Here is a 15,181-nt window from a genome sequence, read left to right as displayed (position 1 = left end):
GGTGCATTTGGTCACATCTACATGATACAGTAGGTATTTTTGGGCACATCTACATGACAGGTGTATGTGGGCACATCTACATAATACAGTAGGTATTTGTGGGCACATCTACATGACAGGTGTATGTGGGCACAGCTACATGATAGGTGTATGTGGGCACATCTACATGATAGGTGTATGTGGGCACATCTACATGATACAGTAGGTATTTGTGGGCACATCTACATGACAGGTGTATGTAGGCACATCTACATAATACAGTAGGTATTTGTGGGCACAGCTACATGACAGGTGTATGTGGGCACATGTACATGATAGGTGCATGTGGGCACATCTACATGATAGGTGCATGTGGGCACATCTACATAACTGGTGTATGTTGGCACAGCTATATGACAGGTATATGTGGGCACATCTACATGATAAGTGTATGTGGGCACATCTACATGATACAGTAGGTGTTTGTGGGCACATCTACATGATAGGTGTATGTGGGCACATCTACATGATAGGTGCATGTGGTCACATCTACATGATACAGTAGGTATTTTTGGGCACATCTACATGACAGGTGTATGTGGGCACATCTACATAATACAGTAGGTATTTGTGGGCACTTCTACATGACAGGTGTATGTGGGCACAGCTACATGATAGGTGTATGTGGGCACATCTACATGATAGGTGTATGTAGGCACATCTACATGATACAGTAGGTATTTGTGGGCACATCTACATGACAGGTGTATGTGGGCACATGTACATGATAGGTGCATGTGGGCACATCTACATGATAGGTGCATGTGGGCACATCTACATAACCGGTGTATGTTGGCACAGCTACATGACAGGTGTATGTGGGCACATTTACATGATAGGTGTATGTGGGCACATCTACATAATAGGTGTATGTGGGCACATCTACATAACAGGTGTATGTGGGCACATCTACATGATAAGTGTATGTGGGCACATCTACATGATACGGTAGGTATTGTGGGCACATCTACATGATAGGTGTATGTGGGCACATCTACATGATAGGTGTATGTGGGCACATCTACATGATAGGTGTATTTGGGCACATCTACATGATAGGTGTATGTAGGCACATCTACATGATACAGTAGGTATTTGTGGGCACATCTACATGACAGGTGTATGTAGGTACATCTACATGATGCAGTAGGTATTTGTGGGCACAGCTACATGACAGGTGTATGTGGGCACATGTACATGATAGGTGCATGTGGGCACATCTACATGATAGGTGCATGTGGACACATCTACATAACCGGTGTATGTTGGCACAGCTACATGACAGGTGTATGTGGGCACATCTACATGATAGGTGTATGTGGGCACATCTACATAATAGGTGTATGTGGGCACATCTACATAACAGGTGTATGTGGGCACATCTACATGATAAGTGTATGTGGGAACATCTACATGATACAGTAGGTATTGTGGGCACATCTACATGATAGGTGTATGTGGGCACATCTACATGATAGGTGTATGTGGGTACATCTACATGATAGGTGTATGTGGGCACATCTACATGATAGGTGTATGTGGGCACATCTATATGATAGCCTATCATATAGATGTGCCCACATACACCTATCATGTAGATGTGCCCACATACACCTATCATGTAGATGTGCCCACATACACCTAACATGTAGATGTGCCCACATACACCTATCATGTAGATGTGCCCACATACACCTATCATTGTATGTGGGCACATCTACATGATAGGTGTATGTGGGCACATCTACATGTTAGGTGTATGTGGGCACATCTACATGATAGGTTTATGTGGGCACATCTACATGATAGGTGTATATGGGCACATCTACATGTGCTCTTAGCATATTACAGACATGGAGGATGAATTTCACATGTCCAGTAAGAAGAAGTTGCCTCCATTTCAGCAGCCAGTGCTTTGTGTGGGGGTTCCACCGGAAAAATGTAAAAATCAAGTGGTTTAAATGGGTTGGGTTCAAAATGCCAGCGGTCGGGATGTCAGGGGTCAGAATACTGACAGTGCTATCCTGATTGTGAGAATCCTGACAGGGGGAAGGTAAGTATACTTCCTGCAATGTCCCCCTAACCCACCCTTCCTGCAGTCTAAACCTAGACCTCCCCCACCCCCCCCCATCCCCCGCAGCCTAGCCATAACCCTCCGCAGTGGTGGCTAAACCCAACCCCCCCATCCCACGGCCTAAACCTAACCCTCCCCACCCCCTCCCCCCAAAGCCTAACTCTAACCCTCCCCGGGGCTGCCTAAACCTAACCCCCCTCCCAGCAGCAAAAACCGAACACCAACCCCCAAAGCCTAACCCATCCCTCTCCCAGGTGTTGGGATGCCGGTGCCAGGATTGTGATCCCAGTTGGGATGCCGGAGCTGGCATTCCGAGCAGTGTCAGGATTCCGGTGCCGGTATTTCGACTACCTGGATCCCGACTGTCAGGATCCTGAGCGGATCCTATTTAAATGATGTAACTTGGTCAGTATTTTAAGTGCACCCTAAATTTTGATGCTCTGGGTGAATGTTTGATTCGGCTAGAAGATGATGGATATGCCAACAATGCAAAATATGTGGCCAATATAATCATGAAAGAGAAAAATGATGAATGTATTGAAGGAGAGATTTTAGTGTGACTCAAGGTAGTCTGACATGGGGCATGGTAAAAATTTCAGATTTGGGGGGAGCTTTATCAAAGCTTGGAGAGCCAGTAAAGCTGAGTACACACTATTCCAGTCCTTGCAAGATCAGATTTCAGATCAGACTGTTTATACAATCCTACTGCAAGTTTGCTCGCAGATTCATCATCCAATCCATGCATATATACTTGTCCAATTTTTCAGCAGACCTCCAATCCACCATCAAACAGACACCTGCTGCCTTGTGCTGACTAATAGCCAGCACCAAGGGAAGGGTCGATGACGCGGCGAGACATGATTGGTTCGCTATGGCCATCTTAAATTTTAAAATGGGAAACACTGCCATAGTATGCCCGCTGATGAACTCTGCACTAATGTCTGGTAGGGACTGGATCCTGCAGGATCCAGGGATGCTCCATGGCCGTCTCCATGCCTACCTCCCCTGCCGCCTCCTGCCGCATCCTGCCACCATGTCCGCTGGGTCCCGCAAAATGCAAGCAGTGCCAGTATATTTCTGGATCTAGCACCACCGCCACACTGACAGTGTGCGAGCTGCCTGGATTGGAGATTACTCGACAGCTCTGGTCTCAGCTGCCTCAGCGTAAGTAGTTGACTGGTCGGCGATTGGGATTCCTAGTTTTTCAGCATGTTTAAAATCCAGGAGACCTGACAGGTGACCAGTATCGGGGAATGGGTCTGTTGGCGGAGAGTACACAGTTTTCCAATGTGGGACAAAGCGGTCCGTCAGGATTCGGAACTCCCGAGGATTTTACAAGTGTGTACCCAACTTTGCATGACAGTTAGCTAATTGGATGGTACTTTATCTCTTTCCATTTTATCTCTCTCCAAATTTTGATATATCTCCCCTTTGGAGTCACAACATTTAATTACATTAAAGGGCTAATTCGGGGAAGCAAATTGTAAAAAGCTAGAAACGTATATTATATATATACTGTATTTGTTTAGCAATAAGAACAGCCTAACTCATTTCAGGTTTTCTCATAAAGGCTTATGTCTCAGGTTCCAGCTCTCTAACTTTCACTGTTTCCACTGAAAGTGATTTCCCACATATTCCAATATAACCATTATAAACAGATTTGCATTAGTCATAAAATGTTCCAACACAACATGGTCATTGTGACCAGAATGTTTTTGTTCATTCATTTGAATTTTTTAACCTTTCAGCCAGTTATGCTGGTGTCTCACTTGTTCAGTAACAAGTTCCTACAGATCAGAATGTTAAGCACTAGACATATTCCCATACAGTGACAGAGTTAGTTGCAAGCAATACCCAATGCTGCTGAGTATGGAACATACTGACAGTTCAGTGTGAGAAAGTGTTCCGACTTACTTCACTGAATATTCAAGGGTCCCACAATTTTAGGCTCCATTCTGACAAGAAAGCAGCTAATGCAGGTTCATGGGTGACTTTCTGCAAGAACATGAAAAAGAAACTGTCTCTGTGATAATTAATCCCCCGGGAAGTTACAGGCTGGCATCCCGCTGCCACTGCCAGGGAGAAGCACTTCAAAGCAGGACTGTCCGTCTGTTTGTGATAATAAGACAAGAACACGGAACATGGACACTGAGTCTGTCACACATGAAAAGAGGAAAGGAGGAGCAAAGGACATCAGAGCGAGAGAGCGAGAGAGAGGAAAAGAGGGTGCAATGACACTGGCAGAGATACTCTACTTACACAGTAATATAGCTACTAAACTTTTCATTAGGGGCATCTCAATGAAACTTGAAGAAGGCACATTAACCTTCATTATACTCTCAAGATGTATACAACACCCCCAAATAAACAGATTCCACATCCACTTCAATGATAGACAGACAGAGAGACAGATAGATAGATAGATAGATAGATAGATAGATAGATAGATAGATAGATAGATAGATAGATAGATAGATATTATGTAGTGTAGGCACAGACTCCCTGGTATCTATCACTGAAGGTTTTCTTAAATCACCAGCTAGGTCTAGCTCAGTGCACATTATCCCCAGAAACAATATGGGCTGATTCTGAGATGTTCTGATTCTGAGATGAAAAGTTTCTCCCCGTACCTTGCCCTGTAGTACCATGTTCATGGAGGTAAGATAGATAGATAGATAGATAGATAGATAGATAGATAGATAGATAGATAGATAGAAAACAGGAGTAAGTCAGCATTTCCAACAGGAGGACTTTTATTGAGCTGCAATGAACTCTGGATTGAAGATGATGAAAATTAGCAGTAAACTTAGATAATCACACCAAAAAAAAAGAATTTGGGCATACAGATGAACAAAGAGAAGACAATTGGCTACAGTTCACACCACAAAGGAGCATTCAATATTTAAAAGACAAATAATTGGAATCACAAAAGAAATGGCAGAATATAACTGGAACCACAGTTAAACATATTAATTAGAATCACAAATATTGGCATGAGGTCATTGGAATCACAGTCTATAATGTGGTCATGAGGAGAGTGAAAAATACAATTAACAATAACCAGTATTACCTTTCAAACTTCCCCTAGCCAAGGTATGTCAATCTTCGCTGGCAATAAACGTTGGAGCTCTAATAAAAGTCGCTATGCCACAGTAAGTCAATGGGGGAATTGGCACACAATTGCAAGGGGGAATCCTGGGTGGCAACAGAGTCAATTGTTCACAGCTCTTATGCAAATAGAATGTAGCTAGCAAAAGGATGATAGTGTCTCTCGAGAGATTCAGCTCACTTATCATTGAGGATTTTTCCAATGGAGCACAATCTGGCTCTTTCCTGTTTACAGGGCTATGGGGGTCATTCCGAGTTGTTCGCTCATTGCCGATTTTCGCAACGGAGCGATTAAGGCGAAAATGCGCATGCGCATGGTACACAGTGCGCATGCGCTAAGTATTTTAGCACAAAACTTAGTAGATTTACTCACGTCCGAATGAAGAATTCTCATCGTTGAAGTGATCGGAGTGTGATTGACAGGAAGTGGGTGTTTCTGGGCGGAAACTGACCGTTTTCTGGGAGTGTGCGGAAAAACGCAGGCGTGCCAGGATAAAACGCGGGAGTGTCTGGAGAAACGGGGGAGTGGATGGCCAAACGCAGGGCGTGTTTGTGACGTCAAACCAGGAATGAAACGGGCTGATCTGATCGCACTATAGGAGTAAGTCTCGAGCTACTCAGAAACTGCTAAGAATTTTCTCTACGCAATTCTGCTAATCTTTAGTTCGCAATTCTGCTAAGCTAAGATACACTCCCAGAGTGTGGCGGCCTAGCGTGTGTAATGCTGCTAAAATCTGCTAGCGAGCGAACAACTCGGAATGACCCCCTATATTCAAACTGGCCACAATTTCAGTCTTTTAAAGAAATGTCTGCATCTTTGTGGGTAACACAACTCAGTTTTAAATAAGTCTCACAGTCTCATTGTAGAAGGGGAAGAGGGTTACCTCAACAGCCTCCTTGCAGTGCTTAGCTGGCAGTATATGGCATTGTAGTGTTTAACATAGCTAATGTGGTGATTTAACTGCACAGATGTTGATAGGGGTCCCTTAATCTGGGTATCAAGCTTGTCCAGGGCTTTTGTTACTTAATCACTCAGATACCCACTTAGACCCTCATAAGCAGAGGTTTTCACTTGTTAGGCCAGTCCTTAATAACTCCTCTCAGTCCCAAGATGGCCGCTGCATCCATGCCTTTCCTCAGGCCTGGTGATACCCAGTCTCTGGCTGCGGCATCTCAACACCCGCTCACCTGGCACTTGTGTCTCCAGCAGCACCTTGCTGCTTGCACTCTATATCTCTGCTTTCACCACCCAGCATCCCATGGCTGCCACTTGGTTTTCCAGCTCCCTCTCTGCGTGTAACAAGTGATCCCACACCTACTCTGTCTCAGCACACCACCAATGACTCCTCCCTCCTTCTTCCTACAAGGCTCTCTTCTCCCAACTGCCCCTGTCCAATCTGCGGTCTGCATAAAGACCATGTGATCAGTGTTAGGTTCCTGGTGCTCAGAACAAGGGAGATGTTATGAAGCGAGTCCAGAGCACCAGGATGTAATGCTGGGAAAGGGGAATGGAAAGGGAATAGCCCCTGGCGCCCTAACTCCGTTGTCTCGCCCGTGTGGTCAGAAATCCCCTGCGAGACTATGGTTGCTTGAGCCCATGGCAGCCGCGTTTGAAGGGCGGATTATGTCTGCCCAACTCCGATGCCCCCTCAGGTCTTAATGGGAGACAAAGGGAAATCCGAGACAGGGTGATAACAAGGGGCCCTCTGACTAAACAACCAGGCCAGGGGCTACAAGCTAACTGACTAAACCTGAGGTATGTGCGGTAACCCGCCAGGGAAAAGGACAACCAAAATCCACTAGTCCGTACTCCTACCCAGCACCGCTGGATACCAGAGTGGATCTGTGGGAGCGGAATCCTCCGCAAAAGCTCCGGAACACAAATAATAAAAGATAAATAATTAAGCGGCCCAAGCCGCAACACACGGCTACGCCGTGACTCACGAACACCACTGGATGTTCAAAGGTGCTCAGTCAGGACTCCAGGAACAGATGACGACTTCCGAGTACAGGACAACTGAGAACAGGAACGACCGGATACAGCAGGACTGGAAACACTTTCAGCAAACAGATTCAGCATTCAGGAAGCTCAGGAACTAGCAGGAACCAAGCTCAGAACTCAAGCAGACTGAAAACCCAGAAATATCACCAGCATCTGCGAACTGCAATCAGCCAGCATATAACAGAGAGGCCTAATTAATAATCCAGTGCAGCTGGCCTATTGCAGGACTCCAAGCTGACAAGATGCAATTAGCAGCCAGATGAGGCTGAACACATGGGAACAAGCTGCAATTGCACAGACTCACCAGCGGCAGCAGACAAGAGTAATCTAAAACAGAGCAATGGGAAATCCTGGCATGCAAGACAACTAAATAAACATAAAATAGAAATGAACCACTACCTGTGGTTCATAACAGTATCCCCTCCTTAAGGGTGAGCTCCGAGCACCCCATGACACCCACGGGGAACATAAACAGAAGTATAACATAAAATACATAACAAAAATGCAAAACAGGAATAAGCCACAGCCGTGGCTCATAACATTACCCCCCCCTTGAGGAGGGGTCAAAAGACCCCAAAATTCAGACTATCCAGAACAAGGGATACAAAAAAAAAACAAAACCTGACACACTGGTCTAACAGACAAGAAAACAAAAACAAGCTGTAGCAACAACTTGTAACAGTGCCCTCCCCCTAACGGTGGCCACAGGACACAAGACAAGGAGAAAAAAAAATCTCTTTTTTTTTTTTTTTTTTTTTAAATCAAGGCAAGAGTCAAAAAATTATTTCTTTTTCTTCTTCTTCTTCTTCTTCTTTTTACAAAGCTCTTTAGGTCTGACCAAGGTAATTCCCCAAACATTGTCTGAACTGATGGTACCACCCAGCAAGGCTGCGTTCAAATCAGAGACAGGTTTCTTACCCTTGGGAGCTGAACTTTCTGGTAAAGTACTATTATTAGAAGAAGAAGAAGAAGTCAAAAAAGCACATCCTGCAGTCAAAACATCGGGCTGGGACTCTTGTGCAGAGTTTACAGTATTTGGCGGACTCTCAGCAGACAAGACGGGTGACTTAGAGGAACCTGAACCAATTTCTTTGGAACCGTATCTTTTAACAATTGCATCACAGAATGCTAAGGGATCCTGAAGAATGGGATCTTCAGCTTTCATTAGGCTGGTTGCCCACTCAGAAGGCTCTCCTCTAAAAGAATAAATCAGATAGAGCCCAAGGTTTTCTGAAGTGATGCCCAGAAATGGTCTAGACAACATAATAGTGTAATAGTGTTTGAAAAGCGCCAGAAATTGGGCGAAGTCCCCATCAAAGGTTATGGATGTTGAGATATCAGAGTCAGGATCTGTTTCCTTCTCATCTGACTGACTGGAGTGCTTTGCTAGGACCTGGTCACTATTGACCTTACTCGAGGCTGAGACTCTCTGAACCCCACCCGGGGCTGAGACTTTCTGAACCCCACCCGGGGCAGTGACTTTCTGAACCCCACCCGGGGCAGTGACTTTCTGAACCCCACCCGGGGCAGTGACTTTCTGAACCCCACCCGGGGCAGTGACTTTCTGAACCCCACCCGGGGCAGTGGCCTCCGGGGACCCCGCTGGGGCAGTGGCCTCCGGGGACCCCGCTGGGGCAGTAGCGTCCGAGAACCCCGCTGGGGCAGTGGCCTCCGAGAACCCCGCTGGGGCAGTGGCCTCCGAGAACCCCGCTGGGGCCAGCACCTCGGATTCTTTTACTGGGACCGGGCCGTTGGCCTCCCTGACTGGGATCGGGCCATTGGCCTCCCTCTCTGAGTCGATAATTATCGAAAGTTCTCCCGGGACTATGACTTCCGGGACTTTTGCTGAAGCAATAACGTTCAGATCCTCCACTAATGCTATGCTTCTTAAGTTCTTTCCTGGGGAAGCGACTTCTAGACCCTTCTTTGGGGCTGCGTCTCTCGAGACCCCACTTGGGGATATTACTTCAAAGATCCCTTCTGAGGTTTTGCTTCTCGAGTTCCCCTCAAGAACTATGGTTTTAGAGACCCTTTCTAGGGTTGCGCTTTTCAAGTCCCTACCTGGGGTAACAGCTTCTGAGACCCCTTCCGATATGGACACCTGAACTATAATATTTGATGTCCCTCTATAAGCTAGGGCATCAGGAACCGCTCCAGCACTCTGGGCATCGGGTACCGCTCCAGCACTCTGGGCATCGGGTACCGCTCCAGCACTCTGGGCATCGGGTACCGCTCCAGCACTCTGGGCATCGGGTACCGCTCCAGCACTCTGGGCATCGGGTACCGCTCCAGCACTCTGGGCATCGGGTACCGCTCCAGCACTCTGGGCTATGGGCACCGCTCCAGGACCCTGGGCTACGGGCACCACTCCAGGACCCTGGGCTACGGGCACCACTCCAGGACCCTGGGCTACGGGCACCACTCCAGAACCCTGGGCATCGGGCACCACTCCAGGACCCTGGGCATCGGGCACCACTCCAGGACCCTGGGCATCGGGCACCACTCCAGGAACCTGGGCATCGGGCACCACTCCAGGAACCTGGGCATCGGGCACCACTCCAGGAACCTGGGCATCGGGCACCACTCCAGGAACCTGGGCATCGGGCACCACTCCAGGAACCTGGGCATCAGGCACCACTTCAGGAACCTGGGCATCAGGCATCACTCCAGGGACTTGCAACTCCGCTTCCACAGGAACCTCAAGAGAGGAGAGAAACATTCTCTTTTGATTCCTGAATCTATAATGGGGCTCCCTTGCCCAAGGACCCCAATTATAGGACAGAGAGCTTTTTTGTGTGGGTTGTGTGACAAGTGCCTCTGCCACAGTAGAGACAGGAGTAGGTCTTGTATCATGACTCAACTTGGCCAGAGGGCAAGACTCGTCACCACACTTTGGCTTGCGCAACTCACAGGTCTGCAGATAATGGCCTAAACCCCCACAATATAGGCATAAGTTTAAGTTTCTGCGACGCAGACGCTCCTCTTCTGAGAGCCTGGGCCGCAGAAAACTTTTAAACCTTTTCTCTTCAATTAGACCAGAGGATTCTCTTGTCACCATACTGTGAGCAAGAGTCTCTTTAGAGATAGATGTACTCTCAACGACTTCTGGCAAAATGAGCAAGATTTTAGTCAGAAGGTTTTGCAGTTGCTTTAGGGATTGCTGCAAAACTTCTAGTCGCTCTGGTCTCAAAGCACTGAATACAGAGTTTAGAGCTGCGAGAGATGCCTGCAGGGCTTGCATAGTAGACATAGGAAAATTTAAAACTAGACGAGACAAGACAAGGCAAGACAAGGCAAGGCAAGACAAGGCAAGGCAAGACTAAATTTTGCTAAACAAAACAAGACTTTTTTTTTTTTTTTTTTTTAAACACCGGACTGGATTCTAAACACCGGACTGGATTCTAAACACCGGACTGGATTCTAGACTAGACACTGGACTGGGCCAAAAAAGAAAAAAAAGTTTTATTTCTTTTTTGTGGTATGGCTGGTGATAATGTTAGGTTCCTGGTGCTCAGAACAAGGGAGATGTTATGAAGCGAGTCCAGAGCACCAGGACGTAATGCTGGGAAAGGGGAATGGAAAGGGAATAGCCCCTGGCGCCCTAACTCCGTTGTCTCGCCCGTGTGGTCAGAAATCCCCTGCGAGACTATGGTTGCTTGAGCCCATGGCAGCCGCGTTTGAAGGGCGGATTATGTCTGCCCAACTCCGATGCCCCCTCAGGTCTTAATGGGAGACAAAGGGAAATCCGAGACAGGGTGATAACAAGGGGCCCTCTGACTAAACAACCAGGCCAGGGGCTACAAGCTAACTGACTAAACCTGAGGTATGTGCGGTAACCCGCCAGGGAAAAGGACAACCAAAATCCACTAGTCCGTACTCCTACCCAGCACCGCTGGATACCAGAGTGGATCTGTGGGAGCGGAATCCTCCGCAAAAGCTCCGGAACACAAATAATAAAAGATAAATAATTAAGCGGCCCAAGCCGCAACACACGGCTACGCCGTGACTCACGAACACCACTGGATGTTCAAAGGTGCTCAGTCAGGACTCCAGGAACAGATGACGACTTCCGAGTACAGGACAACTGAGAACAGGAACGACCGGATACAGCAGGACTGGAAACACTTTCAGCAAACAGATTCAGCATTCAGGAAGCTCAGGAACTAGCAGGAACCAAGCTCAGAACTCAAGCAGACTGAAAACCCAGAAATATCACCAGCATCTGCGAACTGCAATCAGCCAGCATATAACAGAGAGGCCTAATTAATAATCCAGTGCAGCTGGCCTATTGCAGGACTCCAAGCTGACAAGATGCAATTAGCAGCCAGATGAGGCTGAACACATGGGAACAAGCTGCAATTGCACAGACTCACCAGCGGCAGCAGACAAGAGTAATCTAAAACAGAGCAATGGGAAATCCTGGCATGCAAGACAACTAAATAAACATAAAATAGAAATGAACCACTACCTGTGGTTCATAACAATCAGAGCAGGGTCCCGGCTTTAATTCCTGCTGGGCTGCACACTCTCCCCTTGTGCTGCTGCAGACCTGTGTGTCAGGTCTTAAAGGGGCACACACACCACTTTTTGGGGTACCACATTAGGACCTGGAAGTACTGGGAGGTCGGAGCTCCACCTTGATGATGCCACTGCACAGAAGTTACATCCATAGTTGAGACCATATACTGCTGTGATAGCCACCGCTGTGTTACCATTGAATATTGATATTAACCCCTGCATTACTGCTGTTACCTGTGTACCTGTTGATACCAATAAACTGCCAACCTGGTTAAGAATTCTCTGTGTATCTACTCCTAACACACTTTCACATATGCTGTACACCTATGTGATGACCCCATTAGGCTATATAAAGTAAAGTGAGATTCTGTACAGCTAATGCATCTTTAAGTGGGAATCTGCACTGACCACTGTATTATATGCCAACTGCTGCAATAGTTATCATTAGTGAAGGCACTTACACCGGCACCCATGCTCGGTGCAAGAGATGCGTCTGAAACAGGATTGCCCATGCTGTACGCATTACTCTCCCACAAGACAAATCTCTTGCATGTTCCCACACAGTTTCAAGCCATTTCACATAAAGCGAGATCTATTAGAGATCTGTCTGCCTCAGAATAAATCGTAGGTATACTGTACTTCAGTGTTTTTCAACCACTGTGCCGTGGCACACTAGTGTGGTCCAAGCAGTCTCCAGGTGTGCCACCATAGCAGCAGAGCCAGGCCCGTCAGTGTTTTGCTGCTACTAAGGCCCTGGAACGATCAATACTGGTGGGGTTTAGTGGTTGCAGAGCCAGTTCTAATTTTGCAGTGTTGGGCTCTTCTGGCTTTCTCAGATGTGGCTCAGGCGTTACCTATGGAGAAGCTGCAACATGACATCCTAGGACACGCAACTGCACCCTGCATCACCACTGTATTTGAATGTGCCTAGGCAATATTTAAATCTTGTTCAGTGTGCCGCAAGTTGTAAAAGGTTGAAAATCTCTGCTGTACTTAGTAGCACAATACAATCTCTGGTTGCTTGACAAATACATTGATATCAAGGAAATATCTTTCTGATGAAATAATCACTTTTATTACCTATTTTCACTACACAGTTTTTGTTGCATACTGTAAATCACAGTTGAATCACATCACATAATTAGTCCCCATAGCTGACAATTTTTCTGACTGATGTTGTTGCCACCCTCTCTCTCACTATTCTGCAGAGCCGGCCCTAACCAATATGATGCCCTAGGCAAGATTTTGGCTGGTGCCCCCTAGCACCACCGCTAGTTCCGCCTCTGACCCTGCACCCCTTTCCCAGCACCATCACCCCCCACCCATAGCAGTCCTTTTTTTTTGTTTTCCTACCCCCTGTAATTTAAATAAGAACAGTGTGCACATTTGGCCTTACACATATGCCGCACATTATTAGTGCCCTTATACACATAATGACACACATAGTGCCTCTTACACATATGTTACACATTATTAATGCCCTTATACACATAATGACACATGTAGTTCCCAGCGTGAGTCAACTGGCAGCTCTGCTAACGTCGGGTGCCTATTTTTTATGAAAATGCATCTTATTTGCATTGCTATGTGGCTAGGATACACAAGCAGCTTCTGCTGATTAAAATGATATGCGGCATGCCTATATACTGTGTGCGACTGTGGCTGTATCTGCGTACGAAATGCTACACACAGAATATAGGCATGCCGCATATCATTTTAATCAGCAGAAGCTGCTGATGCCCCTAGACATACCAGATGCCCTAGGCAATTGCCTAGTTTGCCTATACCTAGGGCCGGCTCTGCTATTCTGCATTGGTGCCATCAGAGCCACACTGTGTTTGTCCTGTTATAACTTCACATAAAGGTTTCTCTGATCTCCTGAAGGTGCTGCCACACATGCAACACTAACTGGTGAACAGTTTCAACTTTCTCACATGCTCGGATGCCTCATGAACCAGACTCTTAGGTTTAGCAGCCCAGCAAGACATGCTGAAAGCACCTGGCCTGGCTGCATGCCTTAAGCAATGTCTTTGATTACTCCTAACATCGCTTGGTAATAATGGGGGTCATTCCAAGTTGATCGCTCGCGGCGATTTTAGCAGCACAGCGATCAGGTAAAAAACAGCAAAACTGCGCATGCGTATGCACCACAATGCGCACGCGCATCATATGGGTACAAAGAACATCGTTGCTGTGCACTGCTTCTAGCGACGATTCCATTCGCACAGCTGATTGCAAGATGATTGACCGGAAGAGGGCGTTTATGGGTGTCAACTGACCGTTTTCTGGGAATGGTACGGAAAACGCAGGCATGTCCAAGCGTTTGCAGGGTGGGTATCTGACGTCAATTCTGGGACCTCAGTCGCTGGAAGCATCGCACAGGATAAGTAACTAAAGTGCTGGTCTTGTACAAAATGTTTTTGTACCGCTCGGCTGCACATGCGATCGCACACTTGCAAAGCTAAAATACACTGCCCCGTGGGCGGCGACAATGCGTTTGCACGGCTGCTAAAAGTAGCTAGCGCGATCAACTCGGAATGAGGGCCAAAGTCTCCTTTTCATTAGGTGGCTCACTCTGGTTCTTCTGTTACACACTTCCTTCATGTAGCTCAGTCTAATTCACACGCGACTAACCAGAAAGTCACTGGAATAGAGTAGAAGGGATTTGTAGGATCATCTTTTTGACTGGAAGGTCTTCTCTCTTCTCTCCTGAGGAGTCTGTCCTGGACAATCATTTTCTTGGGCTATTATCAAACCTTCTAAACATTGACAAGTGGTAACCAATTCGATAACAGTCGAAAAGTTTTGGCATTAATCTTCTTTCATTTGTTACCATTCATACTATGGGGAAATGTAATAATGTGTGAGAATCTGAAAGTGAGAGATTTTGTGAGAGTTTTCCAGCTTTTTTAAAGTGGCAATCATTTACATGGCAAACCCAGGTTGATTTTGCCATGTAAAGGATTGCCACTTTAAAAAAAAAAAACAGGAAAACTCTCACAAAATCTTTCACTTTCTGATTCTCACAACCTATTACATTACCCACAAAGTATTTGTTTGTGGACTGAGAATAAAATAAGCAATCAAAGTGTTCAGTATTGGTTTTTAATATTATATATATGTGTGTGAAAAAACGCTACCGTTTCTGGGAAAAACGCGGGAGTGTCTGCAGAAACGGGGGAGTGTCTGGGCGAACGCTGGGTGTGTTTGTGACGTCAAACCAGGAACGAAACTAACTGAACTGATCGCAGTGGCAGAGTAAGTCCTGAGCTACTCAGAAACTGCAAAGAAATTTCTATTCGCAATTTTGAGAATCTTTCGTTCGCAATTTTGATAAGCTAAGATTCACTCCCAGTACGCGGCGGCTTAGCGTGTGCAATGCTGCTAAAAGCAGCTTGCGAGCGAACAACTCGGAATGAGGGCCAATGTAGTTATTGTGC

Source organism: Pseudophryne corroboree, chromosome 10 (assembly GCF_028390025.1).
Source record: "Pseudophryne corroboree isolate aPseCor3 chromosome 10, aPseCor3.hap2, whole genome shotgun sequence".
Lineage (NCBI taxonomy): Eukaryota > Metazoa > Chordata > Amphibia > Anura > Myobatrachidae > Pseudophryne > Pseudophryne corroboree.
The sequence above is the reverse complement of the archived record's forward strand: the minus strand, read 5'-3'. Positions refer to the sequence as shown.